Here is a 7,691-nt window from a genome sequence, read left to right on the forward strand (position 1 = left end):
CCCCTGTGAAAAATACAGAACACATTCCTACCTGGAATTCTCAAAAATCTTTACAATTATATCATGTGTTACTCTAACAACATAACAAAGACACTTATTGATTTTGTGATTTATTAGGGTGTATGGGATTCCGTATAATGTCGTATCAGAATTGGGGGAAAAAATTCCCTTCCAAATTCAGACTTCGGGTAATGATTTCGCAATTTTCAGTATCTAGAACAGTTGTGACATTTTGAGTAGTCTTGTATTAAAGGTAACCTAATGTGTTCGGATGTTTTTCTTGAATGTGTTGCCCTGAACTTGGAACTGCTTACATTTTTATTTCCAAAGTCTACCTTTTGGCAATAGTGATTCATGTGGTAGAGAGAGGGAGTGGATATTTGATTTTTGTTACTTAGCGTTGCTTTTCTGCCTCATCTAGCTTATCGCAACAATGAGTGATGACGTGAAATTGATGAAGAGACACTCATATACAGTGCCGCAACTACAGGGGGCCGGGGGCATTGTCCCCTCCCCCCGACATTGGACGGAAGTCCATTCAAGGGGAAGCAAACATTGAAGTAAAAAAACAAGACTAGGAGAATCTAAGAATAGCAGGACAATTGGATACTCATGATGGAATTAGTTTTTACGTGTTCCTTGCATTTTTCTTTCAAATTTTATACAAATAAAAATACATTTCGTAAAATTTTCTTGCTCGCTTCGCTCGCAATGTCTGCTTTTCTTATAGAACAAGTTCAGAGCCATAAATAGCTGTGGGGCGACGTGAGTCGGCCCTGGCAGCCAAACGATACATATGAAAAAAAAAAGAAATCTTAAAGAGAATACCATAGCGCCCCGCCCTATTAAAACAATTTCTATCTATGAAACTTAATATGAAATATTAATGATGACACTGTAATCCAAGAAGTCGTTGATCAATCGAGGGATTCCTATTTGTTTGTCAGGTGTCAAAACGTGTATTTCAAATAGCAATATAATACTGAACAATTCACACAATATTTTGCAAAATGGTTAACGTAACCAGTAGGCAAACATTGTCTGTAGTGATGCAAGAGTTTCCCCTTTGAAGGAAATAGAGTCCGTGGTGAACTAAGGGACCCATGTTTTAATGTTTTAGCAAGTACAAAAATGTATTACAAATTTTTACAGAATTCATCAAAGTGTAGATAATATGTAACAATTATTATTTAATTAATTCGATTCTTCTTGCATAACACAACACAATCGTTAGATTCCTTTGTGCGTAAAGATCTTGCATACTGGAAACTAGAGGAAATCATTATGAAGCATGATTTATAAAGGGCTCCCTTAATCAGTTCTGCAGAGAGGCCCAAAGCTGTTGGTCCATATTAATCATCTATTAACATTATCGACCTGTAAATATCAAGTAGATACAGTCCCTATTAGCCTATTTATGTTAAACTTTATATTCTTTGGCAATCTGGAAAAGTCATTATCGTAATATTGCTATTTGATGTTGCTCGAAGTTTTTTTTTGTTCGTTGCAGTTTCAAGATATCATCCCTTTTCTGTTACTATCTCTTTTGGGGGAGGGGGCAAGTGCTTCTATGTACCCTGCCAATGCGACACAATATATTAAAAATTTGCCCCCTCTAGGATTGACTTCGCCCCCCATACAAAGAATTCCTGGCTACGGGCCTGCTGTCAAAAGGTGCAATGTTCTTAAACTCATCAATAACTTCATTTACATCAATAGACTAAGCTTTTTCCTGTTCCACAAATAGCAAGAGCAGGGCGTCCTGCTTCTGAGTTGCTCTTAATTTAGTTTTAACTTGGGTAAGCTTGGAGAAAGTTCTCTCACACGTGCAGCTTGTGACAGGTATAGAAGAAATGCGCTGCAGAACAGAGTAGAATGCAGTAAATATCTTCTTTCTCCAATGACATCGAAAATCTATAGACACCCGTTTCATCAGCGATAATGAACACGTTTGTACCAAGTAATGACTTTTCAACTTCTTATAAACTGCCGCTTATTTTCTCTCTTATTGAAATATCTGTCTTTAATTCTCTTTGATAAAGCAGCCCATTAGGGTGTGCCTAGGCACACCCGGCACACCCCGTAGCTACGCCTATGGTTTAGCAGTGGCGTGTGGTGACCATTTAGATAGCCGAAGCACTGAATATATAATTTTTAAGTAAACAATAGCAAATCAAGAGGGAAGCTTGCCTTGATAAAAATCACAGCTGGTAATAGTTCATTTCATTTTTAAGCTGGTCATCAAGCCAGGCCCGTAGCTAGAATTGATCACCAGGGGGGCTCACGGGTTATCAGGGGGACTTGGTAAACGAAGTCCATTTTTCAAAAGTTCAACACTGTTAAATGAAGGATAATTATTTGTGTGTGGGGGGGGGGGAGGGTCATTAAGTTAATATAAAATTTTGAAATATCACACAAATAGTACAATTTTCTATAGGTATCTTCTAAAACATCTCTTGAAGTGTTAATTGCTATTGACATCATCCCTTATTACATACTACACACTACTTTTGATGATACAGATATTTATTTATATCATCCAAAAGAAAGTGCACAATATTCAATCATAGTGCCTACCGTACATTCCACCCCCATCCTTTCATTCCAAAAACTTAGGAACTGTTGACCTTTGATGCAGATATGGAAGGAATGTGGATGATGACGTCAAAGTCACAGATTTCTGTGTAAACGGGAGGCCGCAACAGGGGCAGCAAAGGTACGGATAAAGAAGCTCCTCTGTGAAAGAACATTTTGCCGCTAATTTGACTTCAGTTCATAAACAAGATGAAGTTAATGTTCTATGAGTTTATCCTTCACCAAGTTGTGAGCAAAATAATATCTGCTGTCTACATTTTCTCTCTTCACTGCAAACAAATTATACAAAATAATTTTACCTAATGTCAAGGGGGAGCTCAGCCTGTCTACGGCCCTGCTATGCAAGAACTTTCTAAACTCTATACAACCTACTAAATACAGGGTGTTTACAAATGATTGAAGCAGTTTCATGATGTTACTGTACGTGTATTATTGATCATATTGTGAAGTAACTTTACAGTTTTGTAGAGAAACTCAACAAGTTTTGTAACACATTACAAGTGTTCGATATGCCCCCTCTTCGTGATTCTGCAGACATAAACTTTAAAATCAAGTTCTTCCCAAACGCGATGAAGCATGTACCTATCAATTCGATCAAAAGCACGCAGTTCTGTTAGATCACTCGGTAATGGAGGCACAAACACTAAATCCTTCACATAATCCCCCACACAAAAAAAGTCACCATGAGGCAATGACAGCAGTTGTTGATCATCATTTCCACAACGACCGACCCATTGGTTTGATACTCTAGTGTTTAAGATTTTGTGGACATTGTGATGGAACTGGGGCGGAGCATCATCCAACTGGTGGATAAAGTTCTCACTGTCTGTCTCCAACTGTGTCATGAGCCAATTTTCTAGCATGTCAAGATACCCGTATTCTGTAATGGTCCTCGCTGAAGAAGAAGCGGTCGTAAACTCTAAATTTTGAGATTGCACAAAATCATTGAGTTCCGGAAAGTCACGAATAAACAGTGTGTGTACAAAGTTTTAAGACTGGCAACATTGTAACAAGATAAATACTTCAATGTGCCATTTGGTACATGTATTTAGTAGTGTCACATGTAGTAAGTGTGTGGTGAAATTGGTGTCTGATTTGGTGCAATATTGAGTGAGTTACAGCTTTTATACTAGTGCAATGTTTTGTACCCTCGTCATGCATTTGAAAACAGAACAACGAGTGGCGATTAAGTTTTGTGTAAAACTCAGTAAAAGCCCTTCAGAAACCGCTGAAATGCTGAAAACTGCTTACGGCAATGACACCTTTTGTCAATCCAATGTTTATATTTGGCATCGTGATGGTCAGGAAGATGTGGCGCATGATCCCAGCGAGGGTCGTCCCTCCACCAGTCGAACTGGCGGTAATGTCGAAAAAGTTCGACAAAAACTGAATGAAAACCGGGCACAGTCACTGATGATGATTGCTGCTGATGATTGATCATTGCAGTTGTCTGTAGATCCATTTTAAACCGCTTGCTAGAGAGATTACGACGAGTGAAACCAGAGCTGGTTGAATCTGGTGCTTGGTTCCTGCATCAGGGCCATCCACCAAGCCACAAGGCAATTATTGTCCAACAGTTTTTGGCACGGAAACAAGTGATTGTGTTATACCATCCGCTTTATTCGCCAGAATTGGCATTGGCTGACTACTTTTTATTCCCCAAATTCAAATCCCACCTGACACCATTTTGGAAATTGAAGAAGCTGTGACGAGGTATCTAAACACAATCCCAAAAGAAGATACACGAAGGGGCATCCAGCAATTGTACAGCCAAGTCACTAAGTGTGTAGACTTAGGAGGGATGTGCATCGAAAACTAACCAAGGCTTATAGCCAGTCTGACATATTTACGCTTTTTATTAAGCCAGTCTTAAAACTTTGTAAACACACTGTGTATGCTCAACGGTGCCACGGTGAACAGAAACCTCCCATAACTTGCAATGTGTCACAAAACATGTTGAGTTTCTCTACAAAACTGCAAAGTTACTTCGTGATACATTCAGTAATACATGTACAGTAACATCATGAAACCGATATCAATAATTTGTAGACACCCTGTACTTTCTGCTACTTAGACTTTAGTTCATAAACGAGGTGAAGGAATATGATAGCTGATCTTCGTTCTGTGAATTTGTCCTTTCATCGAGTTATGACCACATAATATCCGCTGTCTACATTCTCACTTGTCACTACAAACAAATTACAGGCCTACAATAGTTTTACCTAATGACCGAATGCTAACGACAATGTAAAGGTGCCAGGGGGGCTGACGATGATGCCAGGGGGCTGAGCCCATGTTCGGTGGCATCCACCCACATCCCGCTGGAAAATTTCCAAATACCACACTGGTAGAGGTAACCATCTCACATTACTATGTTCGTGAAGTTGAAAGAGGGTACGAATACATGAGGTGCGTCAGCATTTTATCGTCATAATTTGACTATAATAATAATTTTGTAGAAATGCGCAGAATGTGTACAGTAGGCAACCTCCGTGACAAGGTGGTTATCACATGCCGCTAGGACGCCAAGTGGTCCCGGGTTCGAAACCCGGCATGGGTGTTCTTTGTGAGTGTCACTGTCCCATCATCAATTTAATCATATCACCACTCATCATCATCATTGTTCCGATTAGCCAAAAGTTGCAAAAGAGCGACGCTAAATAACAAAAACCGTATCAAATGTGTATTCTAGCATAATTTTGCTAGCTGGGTTGGTCTTTTGTGCAGGTCTTGAGTAATATGAGATCCAAAGTTACTTAACGTTTCATGAAGCTTAACTTTTACCCTATAAACATCTTGGGACTAGAGCACTGACTGAAATAATGTATACTGCTGGACAAAAAAAACCGGACACCTTAATATTTGACATCTGAATTGCAATTACTTATGAATTCAGTTAAGTATTGAACAATTGAACATTCATTATTGAACATTTTGCATAGTTTTCCATTTACTATTTATTTATTTATTTACTCGTATTTACTTATTTGGGACACCTAGTAGGCTCAAAATTAATTTCATGCAATTTTGTTTTAATTTATTGATTTTCAATTCCTGTTGATGTTATTTTGTTTAATGTCTAGAGAGGCATGAATTTTGGTTCATAGTAACCATAGTAACAGATATTATTGATATTGTCATTTCTGGTGTTTATCTTGCAAGTGTATTGTAAGTTTGCTAGCTTGAAAATGAGACGTAAGCAGGTAGTAAAAGCAGTAGCTCTTCGTGATGATGGTCGTATATTGCTAGGGTGCTAAATATAGCACAAAGTACTATCAATGAAGCTCTCAGACGGTATGATGCAACTTGTTCCTATGGTAGAAGACCGGGTTCTGGTCGGAAACGATGCACAACAGCACGGGAAGATCGTTTCATGTGTATCATAGTCTTAACGGAACCATCGTACGACTTCAAATATTGTGGCACGGCGTTTGAGAAATGTTCATAGAGCTGTGGTTTCTTCACGAACAGTTCGTAGAAGACTAAATGAAAGTGGTTTATCATCTCGGAGGCCGGCTACACGTCCCAGGTTGTTAGCACGTCACCGGAAGCGAAGACTGGAATTTGCTACACAACACTTACATTGGAATGTGGAGCAGTGAGAAAAGGTTTTATTCTCCGATGAGTCAAAATTCAACCTACGTTCATCAGACGGGTGTGAACAAGTGTACAGAAGACCTAGTGAGCGTTATGCACAATGTTGTTTCGTTGAAATAACACCCTTTCGAGGCGGTGGTGTAATGGTCTGGGGAGGTATTTTTTTACAAGGACGTACAGAGTTGGTTCTTGTAGAGAATGGGGCAATGACAGCTCGCAGGTATATTACAGAATGTTTTGCAGATCATGTAGTACCATATGCACCATTCATAGGCCCAGATTGTGTTTTTATGCATGACAATGCGCGTCCTCACATTGCAAATATTGTCACGGAGTACCTGGACAAAGTTGGGATTACGCGTTGAGAATGGCCACCACAAAGTCTGGACCTAAATCTGATAGAGCATGTCTGGGATCAACTGAAACGACATATCAGAAACCGTGCAATAGTTCCAGGAACAATTGAAGAGAGCTAAGACTTGCTATTCAAGAAGAATGGGAGCAATTGGACCAATAAGTGATTGCCAACCTTATTCGAAGTATGCCACGCAGGTTACAAGTTGTAATTGATGGCAGGGGAGGTAACACCCGCTACTAGACAGCTTACATACCCCCACCAGTAGCACTTAACAATATTAAAACAAAATATTGCTAAGATTTTTTTTCTATTTTTTTTTGGTAGTTTTCTGTAACTTTCGTTTATGTTCTAATTTAACTTATTAACAATAAATTTTAATTTGCTTTCTGTTGAATATATTCAGGTTTTTTTATTTCCAATAATTTCTGCAACATTTAGTTAGCCTTCGAATCAGAATTTATGCGTTATCACAAAAAATGCAAGTGTCCGGTTTTTTTTGTCCAGCAGTATATTTTAAGGAATATGTCTGACTTAAAAGGAGTCAGTAAATTGGAGATACGTGACTCCACCTTACTGCTAAGGATTGGAATTGGGGATATTTCTATCTGACTCCAAGTAGAGCTCTTCCAAGGAGTTTATTTAAACAAAACTGAAAACCGCACTTTTGGAATTATGTTCCTCTGGTTCTCTCATACGACGATACGGCTCTGTGGGGGACAGAAAAGGAAGGGGTTTGTTCATCACCATATCTGTGGTGTGGCAGATTGTGAGCAGCAGGAAGAAAAAAAAGAAGGAACCTGTTTTCGAGAGGGTGCGTCTGGATTTTAATCGATACGTATGTGTGTTTGACTCAAGATATAACTTGCTTTACACCCCCACCTCAAAATGTCGGTGCACGTGGATATACACATGTTTCTTGACTGTTGGGGGTTGCGCATGAGCCTCTTCCGCAGTTCACTGCCTCCAGAAATGGGAAAATAAAGTTGTGTCCAATTTCCAAAACCGTCAGTTTTCTTCTCAGTCACTATTCAATGACATTAGTGATGGAGTAATTATGATGATAATAATAACATAACGTTAAAAACATTGGCGTGCTTCAAGAAATCCTGTAGGAGGGGTACCGAAACAAGTAATAGGTAAG

Source organism: Lepisma saccharinum, chromosome 8 (assembly GCF_977018435.1).
Source record: "Lepisma saccharinum chromosome 8, izLepSacc3.1, whole genome shotgun sequence".
NCBI lineage: Eukaryota > Metazoa > Arthropoda > Insecta > Zygentoma > Lepismatidae > Lepisma > Lepisma saccharinum.